The following is a 21,867-nucleotide window of genomic DNA, read 5'->3' as shown; positions in this document are numbered from 1 at the left end:
TCTGGCAAGGGACAGACCCCATGAGGCGGGCAGGCCCTGAGGAGAGGATGGGCCCGCATCTAGCGCTCCACCGGCGTTGGCAGTCAACGCCTTCTGTCCAGGTCAGGCCTGCGTCGCCCGTTCCTTGTTCCCCAGGGACCCACGAGAGCGGTTGGCGGGCAGCCGCCTCGGCCTGGCAGCGAGGCCCAGCCTGGCGCGGAGAAGCCTGCCGTCTAGTCCCTGCGTCCCTGCGTCCCTGCGTTTTACATAATTAGGTAAGTCTCTTAATGTCGCTGTGTCTTGTTAGAGAAGCTACTAATCCTTAGAGCTAACAGGACTAACTAATTAGTGTAAAACACTTTGAAAATATAAGAAATTCAGATGTGGAGTGTAATTGGCCAGTCCTTCTGGTATTGACACTTTGGCGGTATCCCTAGTAGAAGTGTGGGCCTGGCTGCACCCAGGAGACATTTGAGGTGGCGGCGGAAGTGAAACGCGCTGTCCTTAGGGCCAGCGGCTGGCTACAAGCATCTCCTGAGCTCCTCTGCCTGGTGAAGTGACCTGGGACAGAGATGAGGGAACTGGGGTACTGCCCCAGGACCTGGGGGTGGCAGTAACCTGCGGCCCCAGGGAACCAGGGAGTGAACTGAGGTGGCCTAATCATGACTGGATTAGCCCCTGCAGCCCGGTCTGGGGGGGGGCCCAGGTGTGGTCCAGTTTGTGGCCAGTCTGATGGGGCTTCCGTACTGGTGGGGACAGGCCTGCTGCACAAACTGTGTGGTCCTCAGCTTCCTCCTCTCTGGAGGGGAGCTAACGGTGACTCTCGTCTCTTCTCCAGAGGGGACACAGAGCTGCGAGGCCCCCCGAACAAACCCAGCTCTCAGCTCATGGCAGTGCCAACTGTCCTGTTCAAAGGACAAATGCTGAACTTCTTTCTTGGCTGGTAAGTTGCTCAGAAAAGATGCCCCGGCTCCAGGGACACTCGGCCACCCATGGGTATGGGCTTTCCACCAGCCTTGTTGGAAATAAGGTAGAATATTCTCATTGGGGCTCACTTCCTACGGATGTGTGGAGCTGTCAGCAAATCATTAATCTCTCTTTAAACCGAGGTGACAATATTTACGTTTAAGATCAAGATGATGACTATCTGAAGAACTCCCCTGGAAGCTCTCCTCACAACTAGAAAAACACAGCAGCCGGTTTGCAGAGCCGAATTCTGGGCCAAAAATAACGGTGCGCCAGGCCAGGAGACTGAGTCACCAGGAGGAGCTGTCGGCCACTGTCAGTGGATGGGTCTCGGTTTCATAAAAAAGCAGCCTGAACCACGAGGTTGGTGGCCGAGTTCTCAGACACCCCTCCCCCCCCAGGTCTGCCTTAGACACTCCCCGAGTCCAAAAAGACATTTCTGAAAAGAGTTGTCTTTAACTTATAAAAAAGGGACATGTTCCCAGACAACAGAGAAAAGCTCTGGGCCCAGCGGAGGTGAAAACCAGCCTACTGAGCATCCCAGGACTGTCCCTGCGTGTCATTCATTCTGGAGAGACCTCTGTGCCCCAGCCCTGGGCCTCCCTCAGACTTTCCTCTTCAGCACTCCGGGCCCAAGCCCCATGCCGGGCCATGGTTTCAGCTGCCCGGCGGTCCCTGCTTTCCAAACAGGGTGCCCACATCTCTGCTGTGGAAACTTCTTTTAGTAAGTATGTAACATCACCCACAAAAGCTAACCTTTCATTCTTCATCAAAATTGACAATTCTCACAATACCCTCAATGGCATTTCTCCCCATAGGGAAGTGAAGTGTTTTGCTCCAAATCACTCAGCTTGTAAATTGTGAAGCGTAGACCTGGGCCTAGGGCCTTCCCCTCAGGGTCTGTGCTGGTCCCCCTGGGAGCCAATGCCTGTCCTTACTATTGTAGAATCAGGCCTAGACCAGCCCACACGTGGCCTGGCTAACCTAGAACTCTCGTTAATGTTCTAGGAACCTGAAGGGAAGTGTCTAAAAAATATTGAAAAGCACACTTAGCCTGTGTGCGCAGCACTTGGGACAGTCATTTGATGTTTCCCTGCAGTGTTGACATCCTCAGCTTCTGGCCCAGACTTGTGTTTGCTAAATGTTTTCTCAAAGCGAATGAAGCGATCCTGTTCCTTCAAGGAGAGCAACAGACAGTATTTGTTATGGATGATAAAAATGTCTGTTTCTGAACAAAAATCAGACTTTTTGAAAACTTGCATCTGCCACTGTGAGCTTTACAGCTTCAGGGTCCTTAAAGGCGGTTTGTTAACAAACATTAGCTTCTCGGTGTCAGGCAGTGAGACGTGTCAGTGTGGGGAAGATCAGCATAACTCGGTGAGCCAGCATTTCCAAATGACCACTGTGACGTTACGGAGCCACGTGTGGGTCCCCGGACCTTTCTCAGCGCAGCGGGACCAGCAGCTCCGTGAACCAGAGAGTCCGCCGGCGGGCTCCAGGTTCCACACGGCGGCCAGAGCTGAGGAAACTGCCCCTCAGCGCGTGAGCGCGGGACCGGGGAGGCAGGTCCACGGTCCCCGGAAAGGCCGTCAGGCTACCCCACCCTTTTCACCTGCAGGTCCCTCCGAGGTCAGATTGTCCCCGGAGTTCAAATGAAAAGACGTGACGTTGGGAGGATTGCCTAACGGGAAACAGGCTCGCTCTGCTCACTAACTGGGTTTTGCTCTGGAAAATACAGGTTTTATTAAATGTATGTTAACTTGGGCTAATATATATTGGGGTTTTGTTATTTTTAACAGACTAATTTAAATTTCTCAGCATCCTAGGAAATGAAAGTATCAATAGATGTAACCCATATATCTATTACTGGGGCCTCCGTTTTTCCAAATGTAAAGACTCCGCGTGGGGACTGGGCTCTGAGACACCCGTGCTTAACGATTCGTCCAGAAGTCACCAAGAAAAACGATTCTAACACTTAGGCTTGGGGGCGGCTTACGTCTCAGTTAAAATGAAATAACCAGGAGCAGGAAGAGTAGCCATGTTAATACTAAGCTGCATTATTTTGATAAGTCAGGGATGGATAGTTTCCAAACCTGAGCTTATCCTTTATGGAAAGATTAAAACAACACTAAAACAGAAATACGTTTTTTTTAAAAAAAAAAAAAATACGAATTGCACGTGGATGGAGCGTTCAGCATCCTTTCCCGATGGTCCCCGAGCTGGTGGGGGAAGCTGGCAGCTGGCAGCCGGCGACCCTGTTTCCTCCCTTTGTGTTTCATAACTGGTTCCTAACCAGGTCCCCTTAAAATGTATTATTGTTAGAAAATAAACCAAGAAACAAGGGCTAGTAATTTAGTACCAGGAAGTTAATTCTGCAGACCTCCGACCTTCCTGTAGTCACGTGGCTATTGATTTTCAATACCGAGAGGTGGCGTGCCACCCTAGGCGTGGGGTTCAGCGGACTCCAAACAGTTTCTCCCTTATCAGTCGAGTCCCTGAGTACTTGAGCATTAAGACAGCAAATGTCCACAGTTAACGGCGTGTCACAGGCAGCTGGGTGGACGTGCCAATTTTCTAATGAAGTCGGGTTGTTGGCAAACACACCAGTCCTCATAGATTGAAGGAGGTCGTCTTTTGTGTATTTTCCAACACCCTCGAGTGCTTCGAAAGATACCGGTTACATCATTGTCGAAGGGCCAGGCACCGAGGGAGGAGCATCCACTCCCTGCCAGACAAAAACAAGCAAAGCCCGAGTGAAAACCGCGCTGGGCTGCTGCGGGAGGAGGTGTCAGACGTGTGCCTCCCAGTTGTGCTCAGTGGGGGGAATGCTCTAAATAAAAGCGCCGGCACCGGTGCCCGCAGGTCTCCCTCAAAAAGAGGCACCTTGGCGATTCCTCCCGCCCACCAGCTTGCTGTGTGTGGGGAAGAATCCGCATTATTTTCTTCAGTGCTGAAGGCAGGCAGGCAGTGCCTCTTGGGTCTGGACCAGTGCGCGGCTGGCCTCGCGCTCGCCGGCCGTGATGTGTGGACCTGGGGGTCACCGCAGATGCTCCCCAGCCCCTCGAACAACCTGAGTCTCTCCGTCCCTCGGCAAACTGCCGGCTGCATTCCGTGTTCGCCCCTACCCTCTCTCTCCACCCCCTACCGGCAATAAATTACGGTTGCCATCTTGTATTGATTATTGAAAATGTTATGTCCATGGGAAGAAAATGCCATTGCTTTAAATACCAACGTTACTAGGGATTTTAAAAGTTATTTTTTACAGAGACGTGTGTGATAAAAATTTTTAAGCAATTGAAAGGAGTTGGTGGGTGGGTGGGTGCTGGGGGCGGGGGGAAAGCAGAATTATTAAATAACCAAAAAAATCAATCCGCCGTTCGGCCTGGCCAGACGCGCGTTCCTCGGCTCAGGTAAGTAGTTTAAAGTCAGACACGTCTCATACTGGACTTTTTACAGGAATGGAGAAATTTATAATGAAATTCAACAAGGAAACTGGAAAAACAGCCAAATTGGTACAGCAAAGTGGTTAATAGGATCATTAGCCTCCTCGCTGTATTTTTTTGGACACTGTGTGCCTGTGCCGTGGTCCTCGAGAGCAGATTGCGGGAACAGGCTGACAGTTAGTAGCTAGCTCAGCAGTGCTGGGTACAAACTGCCATCTTCCTGTGGATTTACAGCTGCCACTTCTGCTACTTCAATTAGTTCTATAGCACACAGATGTTGCCTAAATGTTGCTGCTAATGATACTGCAATAAGCGTAAGATTCATGCCATATTTTGAGGCACGTAAATTTCTCAAGTGGCACAATTAAAGTGGAAATATTAGGTGGGGAGAACTTGGCAGTGTCTCCAACTTGGAAGGCACACCCGCTATGCAATAATGGGTCAAAAATTCATTCAAGTTTTACTGCTGTTCCGAGTTTTAAAAGACTTTTCACAGTTGAATGCAAAGTAGTAAAAACCAGGGTATTAGGAAATGAGAATGCCGTTCTGTTATTCAGACATGACTTTTAATTTCAAATTGAAATCACATGCTTGCTTCTCTGGATGTGACCACAGGGAAAGGGCGCGGGCTGGAGAGGATTGGCCTGTGAGGGGAGAGCCCGGCGTGGGGCGAATTCACTGCTGGGTGCCGGGCAAAGTCAGAGCCACCCGGGCTTTCGGAAGCGTCACGGTCACCTCGCATCTGCGGAAGCGGCACCAGGCACGGCCAAAGCCGAGCCCCCAGGTAGATGTCTCTCCTTTCTCCCTCTGACGGGCTCTCACTAGACTGCGAAACGCATTGGGACGCGCGCATATGTGCATCCGCGCACATGTACACACCCGTGCACACACACATTCTCCCCCTCGTCACACGTGCACACACACCCAGCCTGTGCCTCTAACATAGGTGGGGAAGGGAAAGCCAGGTGGGACCCCCAGAGCCTCGCCTCTGCCCGGACAGAGTCTCCATCACAATTTCTCTCCCTCATTTGTAGTCCTTTGGTCATCCACACGGCCCCCTGCCTGTCGCCAAATTTCCTTTCCCGTGAAAAACCTCTCTGGAGAAGAGCTGCTCCCCGGCTGCTTGTCAGATCCGCCTTTGATTTGCTCTCACACCGACTTAAAAGGCCCGCGGTTCACGGGAGGGGGGCGCAGGCAGGCACCCAGCAGGCCCTTCTGTTTCCTGAATCTTTGTGCAGGTGGACCCCGCCACCCCAGTTCCACTTATTGACTCAAACTGTCCGGCGAGTGACTCCCTGGCACTTAGGGCCATCTCCTCCTGCCACCCCCCTTAGAATCCTCAGCCACGCCAAGCACTGGGCTCATGTCCGGGCAGGGCGGGCAGGGGCCCCCTCGGCGGAGGCTGCCCGCAGTGGGCACTGCAGCTGGGCGTTGCCTTGTAGGTATTTGCCAAATATTTATTTCCCCTTAACTGATACAAGACGTTCAGCGAAACCTTCCCTGGGCGAGCCCAGGACTTGGTTAGCATTCAGTCAGCCTCCGCAGCTTCCTGTCCCCAGTCCCCGCCTCCCTCCGGCCCTCCCTCGGGCCCCTGCCCGCCCGCCCTGTCCCCTCCCCTCCCTCCCCTGCCCAGCGCTGTGTCTCTGCCACCTCGAGTATTTGCAGCAGGTCTTACAGATGTCAGTACTCCTGTCCTGAAGCAAAACGGACAATGAGTTCCCGCTGACCTCGGGACAATGGACCTCGCCGGAGCACAATATGTATTTTACGCTGGCAGGGAAAAGCCTCCGTGTAATTGAGAGGGAGAGAAATGTCACTCTCGCGGTTTTGTTGACACGGCGCTCTGCGTGGAGGGGAGCCCAGGCCTGGCAAGCGGGGCCGCCGGGGGCCAAGCAAGCACTGGGCCCTTGTAATTTAGCGCAAGCAGACGAGGCGGCAGACGTTAATCTGCTCAGATTTTCCAACTAAGGAGCTGTCCCCAGAAGTGAGGGGCCACGAGGAAGAGTCCGCGTGTGTCCTGTTCACACAGCCGGCGCCGGGGCCCAGCTGCCAGCCCGTTTCCTGCCTTTATTGTCCCCCATAATGCTTAATGTACTGTTGCTGTAGGGTGTCCTTGTGCTGTATCTGGTGCCTTCTCGTATCTTTTACCCATCTCTGGCTTTCTGCGGAGGCACACTCCCAGCAACTCGGAGAACCGGTATTTGCCGCCGTCAATCAGGCATCTTCGTGGTTGGCACCTCATGGATGGACTTGGTTTTAAGCATAAAAACTCCTTCTCTTTGGGGCCGTTTCATTCTCTGTCCCTGGTGTCTGTCAGTGGGGTGGCTGGGCACTGCAGAGCCAGCCAGCCCACGGGGACAGCCGACTGCACCAGAGCCACCTTCTGGGTCAGTCCGTTCCTGGGGCCCCCGGAGGTGAGCAGCAGGTGCTCCCAGGCTTTAGGGTTTGAAAATGAAAATGGAGCTCATAGTGGAGCAGATGACAGACACTGACCTCGTGTGTTCGTGAGCTCACAGAGTGCTTGGGGTAGGTGGTGAAACCCACCTTTCTCCATAGGTGCCCTTGACCCCAGAGTGAAGGACCCCTGTGGTCCATTCAAGGTCTGGGTCTGCCCTTGTGGAGTTGGTCACCCTGCTTCAACTAGAAGAATCAGAAGACAATATAATTGCCATGGTAATTTTTTTTCACACTCAAAAATTGGACAAGAGTGTGGAACCTGCCTACATTGTCACCACAGAAAGTCACTAAGCTGGTGCATAAGGAAGTTACCCAAGTTTCAGGCGCCGATTAACTTGCTATTTATATTAGGGAACAGTTACCCTAGCAACTGCCAGTGGGTTGTTGCTGTGTCTGTGGCTGTAGCCTCAGCTTGGAGAGCCCGTCAGTGGGTGTCAGAGGGCAGGCCACGAGCAACCCCCTCAGGAGCCCAGAGCAGGAGAGCAGGGCTCCTTGTAGTCCTGTGGTCCGCACAATGGGTGACAGCCTGCAGGCCACCTCCAGCTCACCAAAGTCCTGGATGGCTCAGCCATCCATCCCCATACTTCTTTCCCTCCCCCTCCCCCTCCTTCCTCCTTCTTCCCTCCCTGCTCCCCCGCCCACCTCCCTCTGACACTGTGGACCGCTGGTCCTGCTTTGCACCCACTCCATCATTTCTGTCCCCAACGCTGTCCCTCCCAGCCCTGTGCTAGGTCAGGGCTGCCTCTCTCTAGTCACTCACTGTAGACGGCCCCCCTGCCAGACTCCAGGCTCCACAGAAGCAGGGCTGTGTGTGTCTGGTCACTGTTTGCTGATCCCCAGACTCTTCACACACACAGGCCCTCAGTACGTATCATCTGAGAAGACCAGTGGTGCTAAATGTAACTATTTCTTTCAATCACCTTTAAAATGCCATTTATCACATACTGCGTTTGATATACCTCCTTTCAACATTTTCTACATTTAATTAGATTTAAGTCTTGAGAAAATAGATCTGTTTTCCCAGTGATTGCCGCTGTAACTGGAAAACTGGCTGCACCTAAAAATCTAATAAGAGGAAGGCTTTTGAGGAGCAGTTAAGTTAGCGGTCAGGCATCATGAATGGGGGAGTGAGGAACCCCAAAACCACGGCCAGCACTTTGTCAGCTCCAAGCTGTCGGCCTCACCACCCCTTCTCATTCAGCTCTATCTTCCCTCATTCAGAATGAAGCGGTTTTCCCGATGCAACAACAGCAGTAATAGTAACACTGCCATTGTAATGCTACTAAGATATCTTTCTCCTTTCTGGCTATAGCTACATGTAAGTCACATGTAATGAAAATTTGAATGAAGCAAATTTGAAACATTAATAACCTTTGTATTAAAGCCTGACAAAGACATTACTGGAAAAATACTACAAACCAGTATCTTTTATGAATATAGATGCAAAAGAAAATCTTTCACAAAACACTAGTGAAGAAAAGCAACTGCGAAGTGGGTTTACCCCAGGAATGCAAGGTTGGTTTACTGTTCGGAAACCAAACAATGTAATCTGCCACATTCACAGAATAAAGAAGAAGAAAAAGGAGGTTGTCTCAATAGACGCAGAAAGAGAATTTGAAAATACTCAACATTTACCATTATAACAACTCTTCGGCAAACCAGGAATAAAAAGGAAGTTTCTCAACCCAATGAAGGGCATCTGTGAAAAGCCCAGTTAACAAAATGCTTAAAGGTGAAATGTTGAAATAATGCTCCCCTAAGACGAGGAACCAGGCAGTTCTCATTCCTTCTAGTCATCACGCACCCAACAGGCCAGCCTGGGCAGTGGTGCAAGTAAAGCAATTCATGAAGATGGGAAGGAGAGAAGTAAAACTGTCCCTGTTTGCAGATGGCTTGACTGTGTGCATAGAAAATCCTAATGAATCAATAAGAAACAACTATGTAACCAATTAGGGGAGTCTAGGGAGGTCACAGATGTAAGGCCAATATGCAAAAATCAGAGGTATGTATTTACACTGCTGGCAAGCAAATGGAAACAAGTGGAAAACTCAAAAGCAATACTTTTTGTCACTGAGTCAAAAAACCAAAACAGATCTATAGATTTAATGAGTCGTGTGCAAGCTCTCTCTATGGAGAACTACAAAATATTTCTTAGAGACTTTGCAGAGCACCTTGATGAAGGGAGAGACATACTATGTTCATGGATTGGAAAGTAAATATTGCTACCATGTGAGTTCTCCGTACATTTATCTAGAATTCCAAAACAATTCCAATCTTAATCCCCACCAGATTTTATAGAAATTGGCAAGACTTCTAAAACTATGGAAACACAACCTAGAGGAGCCAAAACAACCTTAAGAAAGACAAAGCTGGAGGACTTTAGTGGTTGTCCTCACCAAAACCCAAAATTGGAAGGAACCTGAATGGAACTCAACAGAGAAACAGATAAACAATTTGCGGTATAGTCACACAATGAAATACTACTCTGCAATAAAAAGAAATGAACGGTCCCTGCAACAGCGTTATGGATGTCATGCTGAGTAAAAAAGCCAGCCATGGAAGTCCGCAAACTCTGTAACTTCATTTATATGATGTTCTGGAAGATGCAAAATTTCTCTGTGCTGAAAAGCACTCAAAAGCCTGGTTGCCTGGAGTGGGGTGGGGTGAATCTATCTCTTGATTAGGATGTAGGTTAAGCAAGTGTATCTTTTATTCATCAAGCACGTGCAGTTAAGATTGGTATGTTTTAAAGTATGTAAATTTTACCTGGAGAAGGGAGGTAATTTGGGGGAGGGGCATAAGTGAAGCAAAGGTGGCAGAATTTGATGGGTACGGAAGCTGGGCTGGAGGTGTACCGGGCTCATTGCGCTATCCTGTTTACTTGGCCTATGTTTGAAATACTTCATAATAAAACATTAGGTTTCAATTTAGCATGTAAAAAAGGAAATACTGTAAGATAAAGCATTTAAGTAAGGCCCCACTTGAAGTACAAAATTTAAAATGTGTTTCCTGAAAATATTTTTATTTCATTTTCAAAGTCACTGCTCGGTAGCTGGTGAGCTGAGCTGAGTGTCACTATCATTGAGCTTTTTTCCCCTCAGGGTGTCCCTTGGTTGGTGAATGACTACACGGCGCCATCTCCTTTGCCAGGAACCTCTGAACCGAGATGGTGTCTGGAAATGATTTGGGAGATAATTGTGCTGTTTCCTTAACATGCATCGCTTCCTGACATCTTTCTCAGAGGCGAGAGGCTGTCGTCCCAGCGTCTGTTAAGCGGCGTGGTGAATGCAGGTGCTCCAGTGTGACCAGGGGTCCCCGCTCTGGAAGGAAAGTGAAACCTGGGTGAACGCTGTGAAAGCCGGACAGCTTCCAGGGTCTTCCCGGTCATTTTCAGGGAAGACGGCTCCATAAACTCCTCAAGATGATGCTGACAAAGCAAATCAGCTTAAAAGTAAAGACATCATTCGGTTCCCCACTGCCCAGAAAACTAACTCATTAGACCCAGAAAAGTTGGGGAAACACGGGCTGCATCCATCACTAGCAGGGGGAGATGTCAGGAGATGAGACTCCCGTCTGCCCGCTGCTCGCCATGCTTTTCCCCTTGGGCGGCATCAGCCCTTGAGCGTGGCCGGTGGTGTCGAGCATCCCGGGGTGGAGGTGCCGGTGCCCGGACTCTGGCTTCAGCCAGTGGTTCCTCTGGCCTCTTCTGTGTAGTTGGTGAATTTTAAATGGGTACCATATGTTCTTTTTTTGCAACCTCGGGAAAGGTTCCCTGGCCTTACAGTAGTAGCATGACCCACCACGATTCCGAGTCATTGCATTTTTATTTTACTAAAAAGGCCTTCTTTTGGGTTTTACAAAGATAGTGCTATTTCCAAACTCACCCTCATATTGCTACCGTTCCATAGGGTGAAGGTAGCCTGATAGTTGGCATAATGATAACATTTTGGTTTTGTTGACGATGTTTCATGTCTAGGTTATAACATTTACAAAATGCTGATATATCCATATCCAAAGGCTGCTATATCATTTAAGGAACTAACCAGTAACAAAGTGTGTGCCTTGTATAGCAAATAACCCTCCTTAAAGTTCTATTTATGGAGGACAGAAAACAGAGCTTTGAAAAACAACCCGGAAAATTAAGTGTTTGGAAGACATGAGGACAGCCAGAGGCCACCTCTGCCACCTACCTGCACTGGGGAGCCAGGCCAGCTGGGGAGGCCCCGGGGTGCGGGTTCGGAGTTCTACCCTTCCTGGATGTCATGCCACAGCTCCATTGGAAAGGACACCGAGACTTGCCCACAGCGAGGGCCTGCCCACGACTGATGCCCACACACTGGATCCCGCTCCCAGCATGTGGGGAGGCCAAGGTGGAGAAAACTCGGTCTGTACCCAAGACGACACTCTGCAGACAGGCGGCCTGGGCTGGGAGAGCTAGCTCACCTTCCGGATTCCTGTTCCAGTTGTCTTCACAGAAATGTAAGCTGCTTTAATTATTTTTGAGGACAGATCAAACTTATTTCAGAAAAGAATTAGCTCAGGAGTAGGCACGGGTCCCCCAGAGAGAGCTTTCAGCTCCTCCTCTCCAACAGAGCTGCTGCTGTATTGTGTTTGCCACGCTTCCTACTGTTCCTCGTTATTAATGGGATGCAGAACTTTCTCCTAGGAAAGCGAGAGGGCCCGAGCCTGCTGCAGCTCTGTTGTTGATTTGTTAAAGAAGATACGTATGCAGAATCATCCCCCTGGAGCTGGAAGAGCCTGATGCTCTCCATGTGGGGAAACTTGGGGACAGCTCAGCTCAGGCCACTTGCCCACCACACACGGGCACAGCCACTATAGGGGGGACAGGCTGCCTCTGGGGCTCAGCTGCAAAGAGTGAAGATCTGGGGTGACTAGACAAAGGCCTGAGTTCTGTGAGATGCATGGGGCCAGCCACCGGGGTCTCCCCGAAAGCCTAGCGTTCCCCAGATGGCCTGGTGGGAAGACGGGAGGGGCTGTCCTTCCACTCCCCCACAGGTGGGGCCAGCAGGCGTGGGTGGGGGCAGAGGGGGAGTGGGGGACTGTACCTCTGGCCTGTCGTGTAGAACAGGTGGTGATTGTAAGTGTTCTCTGTCCAGTGGGTTTGAAATGTGTACCGGACACCCCAGTCAAGGTACAGAACTCCTCTTGGTATCTGCCCACCTATGTTCTTAGCAGTATTCACAGTGGCCAAAAGGTGGGAACAACCTCCCAGGTCCACGAATGGGTGAATGTAACCGAAACATGGAAAATGCACACAAAGGTGGGGGTGATGGTTGTACAGCATTGTGAGTGTACTCAGTGCCTGAGCTATACAGCTAACGTGGCAGCTTATATGTATATTTTATCACAGTTTAAAATATCACTCCAGGAATGTGCACCTGCCCCTCCCAGTCAATCTGCACCCCACGGCAGTCCCCTTTCTGCCTCTGTGGCCATGACTTAGTTCTGGGTGAGCCTCCTGTAAGGGGACTCACACCTGTACCCTCGGGATCAGGTTTCTCACACAGCGTGTTTTGAGATTTGGCTATATTACCTATATTCAAGTTCATTTTTCATTGCTGCTTAATATTCCATTGTAAGAATATACCACAGCTTGTTTGATTTTTGTTGGCAGACACTGAGTTGTTTCTAGCTTTTAGCTTTTGTGATGAAAACTGCTGTAAACATTCTTGTTCACGTCTTTTCTGGGCAGATGTTGGCGTTTTTCCCAGGTATATGCATAGGAGAGGTTCATATACCTTGATAGACACCTTCAGTTTTCCAAAGGGGTTGTACCATTGTGCACACTCACCAGCAATATACACAGCATTTGGGGTTGTCATTCTTTTTCATTTTACCTCTAATGGGTGTGAAGTGAGATCTCGTGGTTTTATTTTGCATTTCCTGGTGCCTTGTGGTATTGAACGCTGTTTGTATGCTCCCGGCTGTCCCTTTCTCAGATTAAATTTGTCATTCCAATATTGAGTTGTAGGAGTTCTCGATATATCCTAGAAGCAATTCCTTTGTCAATTACATGTGCTAGAAACACGTGGCTTGCCTTTTCATTTTCTTAGCCGTGAGAATTTTCTTAAGCTGCAAGAGATTTATTACGGGGTGTTAAGTAGCTTCAGAATCTTCGGAAGGAGGTTTAAGAGCTGAGCGCTCAGAATAACTGCTAGAAGCAGAAGGAAAAACGGGCCTGATAAGAGCTACTGGTGCTGTTGCTGCCGCCACGGTCACACGGCTCTCGTGTGCTCAGGAGGCGTCCCCTGACATCTTTTGTGTATTGAAACATTTTTATATAAGTTTAGTCTTAAAGAGCTGCAAAGATAATACAAAGTGTTCCCATTTGCCCTTGACCCAGCTTCCTGTAATGTTAGCATCTTAGGTAGGAGTTCAGTGGTACAAGTATAAAAACTAAGACATTAACAGTGGTAAATATTATTAACTAAACTACAGACTTTACTCAGATTTTACCAGTTTTTCCATGAATGTCCTTGTTCTGTTCTGGGATCCAATCCAAGATGTCACGTCGCATTTATTCGCCACATCCCTATCTGTGACAGTTCCTCACACTTCCCTTTCATGACCTTGCCTCAGTTAATTTTTAGTTTGTCCTTGGCTATCACAACTTTAAAAAATTTACCGACCTAGTTCTCGTAGTTTTATTTCAATTACTCAGGACCTTCTCCATGTGTAATCATGTCACCTGTAGGTAAGAAAGAGTTTTACTTTTTTCTCTCCCACTTTATGCCCTTCGTTTCTTTTTCTTGCCTTATTTCAGTGGTTACGACCTCTAGTCAGTGTTGAACAGACGTGGGAAAAATGGACCTTCTTGCCATGTTCTCCACCTTAGGGGGAAATCGCTCAGGATAGTGCCGCCAAGCAGGACGTTAACTGACGTTTCTCACAGGCGTCGTTATCTCACTGGACAACCCTTTTCATTCCTCACTTGCCGAGAGTTTTCAGATGAATGAGTTCAGTTTCATCAAATGCTTTATCTGCACTTCTGAAGATGCTCTTATTAATATAATTATCTTAAAAGTGTTGTAGGTCTCCTATGAATCATATTGGAGTTTCCTCTATGCCCCTGAAAGTCGCAGCTATGATTCTTTTCAAGACAGACCTTTCTCTACTTTGGATAGCTCAGGCGTCTATGAAACAATGTCTCTCAGATTCTTTGATTCCTCTTGTCTCTTATTAAGAAGGTCTAAATCTTTCTGAGGTCTTTCAGCCACATGCTTGATTCAGCCTGTACTCTGAGGCCATTGCTTCCTTTGGGAATATTTTACTGACTATTAAAACTGAAAATGTGACATACGTTTATTTTTTAACTAGCTAGCCAGTCCTGATTTCTTCTAAATTCAGCTTGCAAACAGCAATTCCCTTTTTTTTTCTTTTTTTTTTTTTTTTTAAGCTCACCCCTCTCTCTCACACATTTTATCCTACACAGCTATGGGAAGCTAATTGGTGATTTCAGCAGCCTACCTAGAAATATGTTTATCCAAGTTCTTAAGGTACATTTTCTATTTTCCAAGGTAACTGCCAGCGATGCTCTTGTCCTTGGTTCTGCCACCTCCAGCTTTGACAGTCACTCCTCTCATTGTCCTCTGCATATTCATAGGTGGTCTGGCCTTGGGAGATGGAGACCTTGACCAGCGAGGAGAGCTCTGGGCCCCTTTTCGCACAGGCCCTGGGCTCAGTGTCCAGTTGGCCTTATTGCCTGTTGTCTCCCAACCCCTTGTACAAAGGGTCTTGTTTCTCTTTCCAACGCCCAACTCCCTCTTTTCTATATGTTACCAAAGCCAGGACGAGGTGAGAAGACAGCTGTTTCCAGAGGCTGCTCTACTCACCTGGGCTTCCCAGACTCCGCCTGGTTCTGCAGAGGTGTTCGCAGGGCTCCATGGGGAACAGTCCCAAGAACGGAACCAGATCACTTTGAGTATCACTCTTGGGATACTCATTCACTCTTAGCCGGATGTGAAATGGGCTCCTCGGTTTCCTTGCTCATCAGTGATTCTGGGGTGCAGCCCATCCAGGATTCTGGGGAGCGCCCCAGGATTTGGTGGTCCATGGGCCTCACAGACACTTGCTTGCCCTTAGGGAGCACTGGCTACATCATGAGTCTGTGAGCCAAGGGATGGTGGCCAAAAAAAGCCCCCTTGAAAGCTGAGCACCTCTGCCCTCCCCACACCCACTTTGGGGGCACCTTTAGATGGGCATCCAGGGGCCAAACTCCTTCAGCACTGTCAGGTGCAGTCCGTGGTGACAGACATGGCTGGAAGCTGAGGCTGGGTCTCTTCCATGTGTCTGTGGGAGACACGAGCCGGCTCTTGTAGCCCAGTAGCCCAGGGCAAAAACTGCTATGATAATCGTGGAATTTCCTTCTATAGTGTCACTGTCAGAAAAGACAAAGGCTAAGAGAATGGTCCAGATGAAAAGAGACCAAAGAGACGTGGCACCTAGCTGGCATCTCTGCTCCCGGATGTCATTGCGTCAGCTGACACAATGGGAACACGGGCCGTAGACTGTGCCGAGGTCGCTCTGGAGAAGCTCATGCTGAGTGTTTGGGGATGTGCCGTGTGCACCTCCTCCCGAGAGGCTCAGGGACACACACGTAGGCTGGCGGGGAGATCAGGGTGATGCTGGCAGCCATCCTCGAAGCTGGGCAGAGTTATCGGGGCTTCTCCGTGCTGTTTCTGTTCTGCCAACTTCCCTACAAGTTTGAAATTATTTCTAAGTAGGAAGTTTTGGGGAAGTGGTTTTGTGTTCTGAGGGTTTGGGTTTCCAGCAATATCCCTCCAACAAGTCCGCAGTCAGCCTGGTGGCTGTCCCTGGCCCCGACTGGTGCTCATCACAGCTGGGCCTGTGGGGGCTGGGCAGGCACCGGCTGCAGGGGAGGAAAGCAGGTCCCAGGAGGCATGTGGGCTCCCAGTGGGGCACAGAGCTCCGGTTGGTGCCCGGGAGCCTGCAGACGCGCCCCAAGGTCCTCCTCTGCCAGCCGAGGGCCTCGCAGTCAGAGCAGAGCCACTGACCCCTTCGCTGCGGGCGGTTTCCCTGGCCAGGCAGGGCGCTCTGTTGAGCAGAGTGGGCAGCGTGTCTTCCTTAAGTGTCTGGAACTGGGGGCAGCCCGATACCTGTCGTCTCTCCCCGTTTGCTCCGAAGCCCTGGGATGCCCGGAACGTAGGGTTCATTTTCCTCGTTGGGCCTGCCTTCAATTTGGTTTCAGGCACTTTCCAATAAGCGCATGGAGTGCTCTGGGGCTCCGGAGAGGCGCTAAGGAAATCAATGCGTGTTCATCATTGCGGCGGTCAGGAGGCGGCTGCCAGGGCCCTCGGGGCGCAGGTCCTCCCAGGCTGCTCGCGGCTGCGTCTCCCTGCGGAGGCCCCACCAGGCCTGTCCCAGTGATGATCAATGTCCCCTTATCGATGTGTCCCCATTAGGAGCAGTGTTTCAGGCCTCCTGCATCTGTCTCGGAGATTCATGTCCTTCCCTGGTGGACAGGTGTCCAGACAAGAGACCTCGGGAACTGCCCGCCTCCTAGGGGTCTGCAGTCGGGGGGGGGGGGGGGGGCTGCATCACGCTCACGGGGACGTAAGACCCGTTTCCGCCTCGAGCTGTCGGTGCCACCCTTGCTCTGTGGGTATCCCCGGCTCGTCGGGAAGGACTGTACTCTCCTTGACCCCAGGAGTTAGAAACAAGAGTAATCTTCACACATGGGCAGCACTTTAGAGTTTATACAGCTCCTGGGTGGATGTTTGTCTCATGGAAACTTTCAGTAACCCCACGTGGTGGGCAGGCAGGTGCAGCCTCCCCAAGTGACCCTCAGGCCAGTATCTGAGTCTCCCCAGTGGGCAGCACTGTCCCCTGTCCAAGGCGGTGGCCTTTCTTGCCCTCGGACCTCTGCCCAGGGCAGGGGAAGGTTCCAGATGGGAGACAGAGCCGGGCTGTTGGTGCCTCACTTTCCTTCCTCGAATCACCAGTGGAGGGTGGGTGTGGCGCTTACTCGGCACCACCCTGATGTCAGCAGGGCCTCAGGCTGTGACTCATGCCACAGACTGAGTCGCTGCCATTGTCCCAGGGTTCCCAGTGGCCGAGGGCATGAGCTCTCCCTGCGTTCAGCACATACACAGGCCCTTGCCACCCCTTTGTCGCCGACACCCCTTCACTGTCACTCTTGGTTCCGTCACCGTTTAGGTTCACAGCCCTGTAAGGCCGCGGGCAAACCTCATTGCCTCCTCTCCTCAGGTAAGGAAACCACATCCCAAGGTCCTGGGCTCACCCCAAGTTGCCCCAGACGCTTCCCGCTCCCCCACCTCCTGCGTCCCAGCCCAGAGCACCCTCACTGGGCCTCCTGGTTCTGCGCTAAGAACACGTGCTGCTGGGGGTGGGGGCCCCCACCTTCCAGGCTCACGTGCAGGGGTTCCCGCAGCTGATGTGCCGAGCTCTGCTCCATCTCCCAGAGCGGCTGCTCCCTCTCTTGCCCCGCTGCCCATTGTCCACCCACGTGGCATTCTCACTGGACTCTGAAGCTGCCCTAGTCCAGGCTTTCCCCTCCCTCCCCGCCCCCCCTCCGCCGCCCAGGCCCCTCAGGCCTATCCCGGGTGTCCAGACCATGCTTCACACAGGGGCCCACACCCTATTTAAAACCCACCAGTGGTTCTGACCAAATGCTGCCAGCATTGTGCGTCCAGGCTGCTCATCCCTTTCCCGGCTGGCCACCCCCACAGCCCAGCCTGCAGGGCCCCCGCTGCAGGCCCCCCACACCCTTTGCTCATTGTGGCTGGGGAGTGCTACCCCTCCACGGGCAGAGCACAGGCACAGGCACCCGTCAAGACCCTGTGGCCACCTTCTCTGTCCCTTCCCCAGCCTGCAGTCTGCTCAGCCAGCCCTGAGGTCATGGTCACACACCACACTGGAAACCAGCAGCTGGATCAGGGCCGGTGGTCAAAGTGAAGCCCGAGTTGCCTGCCCTCCGGGTAGGGATGTTTCCTTACAGTCGCTGAGGCCAACCTGGTGGAGCCCAGAGGCAAGGAAAGAAGCAAGGTGAGGAGGCAGCCAGGTGCAAGCCAGGACTAAGGATGGATCCTGAACCGTGGCTGGATGGGCCCATGTCAGTGCCCAGGGCTCCCAGCCCCTCCCCTCAGGACCCAGGTGTCCCTCCCCTGCCCCTGGGGAGGCCTGGAGTGTCCCGTCCACCGGCTGTTCTCTGCTCAAACCCCTTCTCTTCTTGTCTGTACTCCAGGTGGCGGGAAAGGATGGTACCTCCTGCTTCCTCCAGAGACATCCTGAGATGGACAGGGACCAGGTAGGTCACCTGGCGGGTCAGGTCTAGGGTGGCAGAGGCCAGTGATTCCAGGAACTGGAGACAAAGGAACAAGCCCTCCCCATAAATAAGGGCCCGGGCCCTGGTGACAGCAGATGCTGCCTCCTGCTCGCGTGACCCGCGACCTCTGACTCCGTGTGAGTGAGCATGGCCCCGTCTGCGGCTTCGGAGGGCCCTCTGATGGGATGCTATTGATGAGGCCTTTATAAATATTTAATCTTCACATTAAAATCATGGGACACAAGAACCATTAGTAGCTGACAATAAAAAGGCTTTCTCTGCTGATCGTCGGGGCAGAAGACTCGGAGGGCAGGTTTTGATGGGGCTCAATGACAGTGCCGTGCGTGGCAAACATGCAAATGAGGGACGCTGACAGGCGGTCGCCGCCCGGACCCACGGCCAGGATCTAACACGGGCCTGTCGTTTTTTTCAGAGTCTGTGCGAAGTACAGACGGTTCACACAAAACAAAATGGATGGTTTATTTACGTCTGGTGCCATTAAGAAGGGAGGAGAGAAGTTCAGCCCAGGATAAAAAGCTTAAATCTTGATTTTCCCTTCCCCCTCTCAAAAAGAATGGATCCCTTGCATTGTAAATTATCCAACCCTTGTCCTTGGGCTGGCAGCTACTTCGGGCTGGTATGGACATTGCATAATCTTAAATATTGATTCTTGTTAGACTTAAAAAAAAAAAAAAAACTCGGAGCGCACCGGGCTCCAGCGGCCGGCGTGGGCAGGAAATCGCCTTCCCCATAGCTCACCGCTGACGGCTCTGGGCCTCCTGACAGCGAGATCTATCCTGATCAGAACTGTTCTACGATAAAAGCCACGTCAGGATCACGTTCTCCGTCGCAGCCAACGCTGGGTCCGCTCCTGCCCCCGGAGCTGCCTGGTCAGCCCAAGGCCAGGACAACCGAGGCCTGTGGGCCTTTATCACCACCTCCCCCAACCCCACCCCCACTGTGGGCTCGGAGCCCCCCAAGACGGTGGCTTCTAGACACTGGGCCATGGCAGACCCCCCACAAGTGGTCTCTCCCCAAAGACACTTAGCGTGCTGCAGAGCTTGTCCCACATGCCGAAGAAGTGATGTTCTTTAGAAAGGAAAGATCTGTCACAAAGCGGAGCGCCATGGTGTGGTGCTCGCAGCCGTATCCTGCGGCCCAGGCCCCGAGGTGAAGGCCTGGGTTTTAGGGGAATGAAGACAGCGGTCTCCACGTCCGTCCATTAGGGTTAAAGATGCACCTCATCCATCCTGCTGCACGGGCCACCGTCCCGCGGAGAAGGCATTTCCTATCCCAGGCTGGGTGACACCGTGTCCATGACTAAGTGCGGGAGGAAAAACGAACCATAAAGTATTTCTTAGTTTGGCCACTTGTGGTACGGCTTCATGACATGCGATTAAGTTCTGAGTCCTCTGGGGCTGCGAGTTCGTTACCGACTTGGGGTACCCGAAAGTGGCCTTGGACAGCACAGCCCGCACACCTCCTGGTAGGTGCTGCAGGGGCGGCCGAGATGCCATGCGCATTTGTTGCATGTAAACGTGTCGGAGATTCGACTCACTTTAGTGTTTTATAAAAGGCGGTCTTGAGTGAACTTGACTCAGAAAATGATGTTCGCTTCCCTCCTGCTTCTGTCCCTGGCCCCAGTCTTTCCAGGAGGGACAGACGCTCCTCTGGACCCAGCCCATGTGCTCAGTGTGACCCTCCCGCCTGGACCAGGTGCCCTCGATGTAGGGGTGGATGGCGAGGAAGGCCTGGCCCTGCCTCGCCCTTGGGAAGCCCGAGTCCATCCAGGTATGAGGGGAGAACCCTGGGAGGCTGGTGGCCTCAGATGGCTCCAGGGTGTGGCGAGAGCACAGGGAATGTCCCCCTCGATCGCCTGGCAGGCAGGACGGGCTTTGCGAAGGGGTGAGCGTTTGGGCTGAGACCAAATGGCTGAGTAGGAGTTGGCCGTGTCTCCTCGCCGCCCCAGGTCATAATCTCCGTGTGTATGGCCTGGGGCTCTGTGAGGCTCCGTGTGGCTCTGTGAGGCTCTGTGTGGCTCCGTGTTGGTGTGGCGCAGAGCAGATTCAGGGAGTGGGCACGAACCAAAACTTACCGCAGTCCCAGGAACTGCCTCTGCTGGCTGCCAGCGGACCCTGGCTGCAGCCCCGGAGGTCAGCCGGCTCTGCCAAGGATGGCGGGTGTCCCCAGGTTGGGCTGAGGCTGGATTCGGGGCTGAATGTCACCCAGTCCGGTCGTGGGTTCACTTTCCGGAACCACCCGGGACGGACACGGAGTCGGAACCCTGTTGGGGCGTGCAGGGGGTCGGGCTGCTCCTGCCTGCCCCAGGCCGGGGCTGGGGGCCGCGTGCGCGGCGCTCCCTGGGAAACCTGCAGCTCCACGCTGGGAAATGACAAATGACCAAAAAATCAATTTGTAATCTGATTGGAGGTTTTTGATTTCCTCTGATGAGTTTAAATTTCATTAAAAGCAGCCTTATTCCTACATAAAAGGAGCCCTTGAAGGGTAAACGGGGGATTGTCTCACCGAGTCTAAAGCAGCCGGACTCCTTTGTGTGATTTATTCATGGCGTTAATTGTGAGGCCCGCCCTGGTGTCCGCTGGCAGCTGCGCCCTTATCAGGCCCGGGATCGGCGGGAGCGCCAAGCACAAGGACTCACATTCAGAAACCGCTCTTGGGCGTATTGACACTTCAGTTATCAACAACTCTTATTATCTGCGGGGAGGGGGCGGCTCGAGGGGATGGCAGCTCCAAATGGCTGCCCTGCTCCCTGCTCTTAATTGTACGTATTCTCTGCAGAAACTGACCATCGCAGCCTCTTGTCTTGATGAGAAATTGACGTTTTCTGAGGACGCGTTTGGCGCTCGGGGCGGGTGCGGCGATAAGGCCGGAGCTGTTTGAAAGGAGGGCAGGCTCGCTCCTTGCGGGGCCTGGTCGTTGCTCTCGATGACCTGCTTGATGGGTATGGATTTCATGAGGTCTTTTTCAGCATCTGAACTATAAAAGGTGCAGAATGACACCACCCCTTATAGACAAAAGATAACCTTGCCCTTTGAATATATCGATTCTTTATTAACTAGGCTGTTTAATGCAATGAAATGAGGCATTAGATTGAAGCCCATTTCGAGTGCTTTGAATAATCTTTAAAAGCTCGAAAAGACCTTAAAAGGCGGCCTGACAATAACCGGCGCACGTTCTGAGCGGGGGTTTCTTAGTCCTGATTTGAAACACAAACATACGCTCACTCCCGTCTCCCCAGGTCGCGGGGCCCTGGCCCCCATCCGGAGCTGGTGCTCCTGGCCCAGAAGAGTGGGGAGGCAGGGGGATCGTGTCCCCCAGCCCATCCCCTGGCACCTTGGGACGGAGCCTGGAGGAGGGGAGTGGGCAGGCTGTGTGCGGCTTTGTACCCCGGGAGCCCCTTTCCTTGCTGTCTCTTTAAAGCTGAAACACGAACGCAGTCAAAGGAACCTGACTGTCACTGACAGGAGCGGGAGGCAGTCACAAGTTTCTTTATGTTTTGAGTAATTGTTTCCTGTTTTGCTCAGCAGAACAAGTAATTAAGAGGACATTTGTGAGCACTAATTTGGATCACACTTACGTGTATGTGTTAAGAGCTGCAAGCCAAAACATGCCAACCCAGCCTCTCATTGAGGGGGAAATGAGAGATGTGGAATGAAATAGAAGGGGGGGAGCACT

At 51.9% G+C, this 21,867-nt stretch overlaps 1 long non-coding RNA gene across 1 annotated transcript; it reads left to right on the top strand.

Annotated features, from left to right (window-relative positions):
* Positions 1–223: 223 nt before the first annotated feature.
* Positions 224–20,091, top strand: LOC107530372 (uncharacterized). Its single transcript, XR_001602517.2, has 8 exons — positions 224–254; positions 818–922; positions 1,089–1,308; positions 1,417–1,669; positions 5,004–5,172; positions 9,947–11,324; positions 18,091–18,153; positions 19,816–20,091. It is a non-coding gene; the product is annotated as an uncharacterized LOC107530372 (long non-coding RNA).
* The last annotated feature ends 1,776 nt before the right edge of the window (positions 20,092–21,867 follow it).

The sequence above is a fragment of the Miniopterus natalensis genome, chromosome 14 (genome assembly GCF_054644295.1).
Source record: "Miniopterus natalensis isolate mMinNat1 chromosome 14, mMinNat1.hap1, whole genome shotgun sequence".
In the NCBI taxonomy this organism is placed as follows: domain Eukaryota; kingdom Metazoa; phylum Chordata; class Mammalia; order Chiroptera; family Miniopteridae; genus Miniopterus; species Miniopterus natalensis.
The sequence above is the reverse complement of the archived record's forward strand: the minus strand, read 5'-3'. Positions and strand labels throughout refer to the sequence as shown.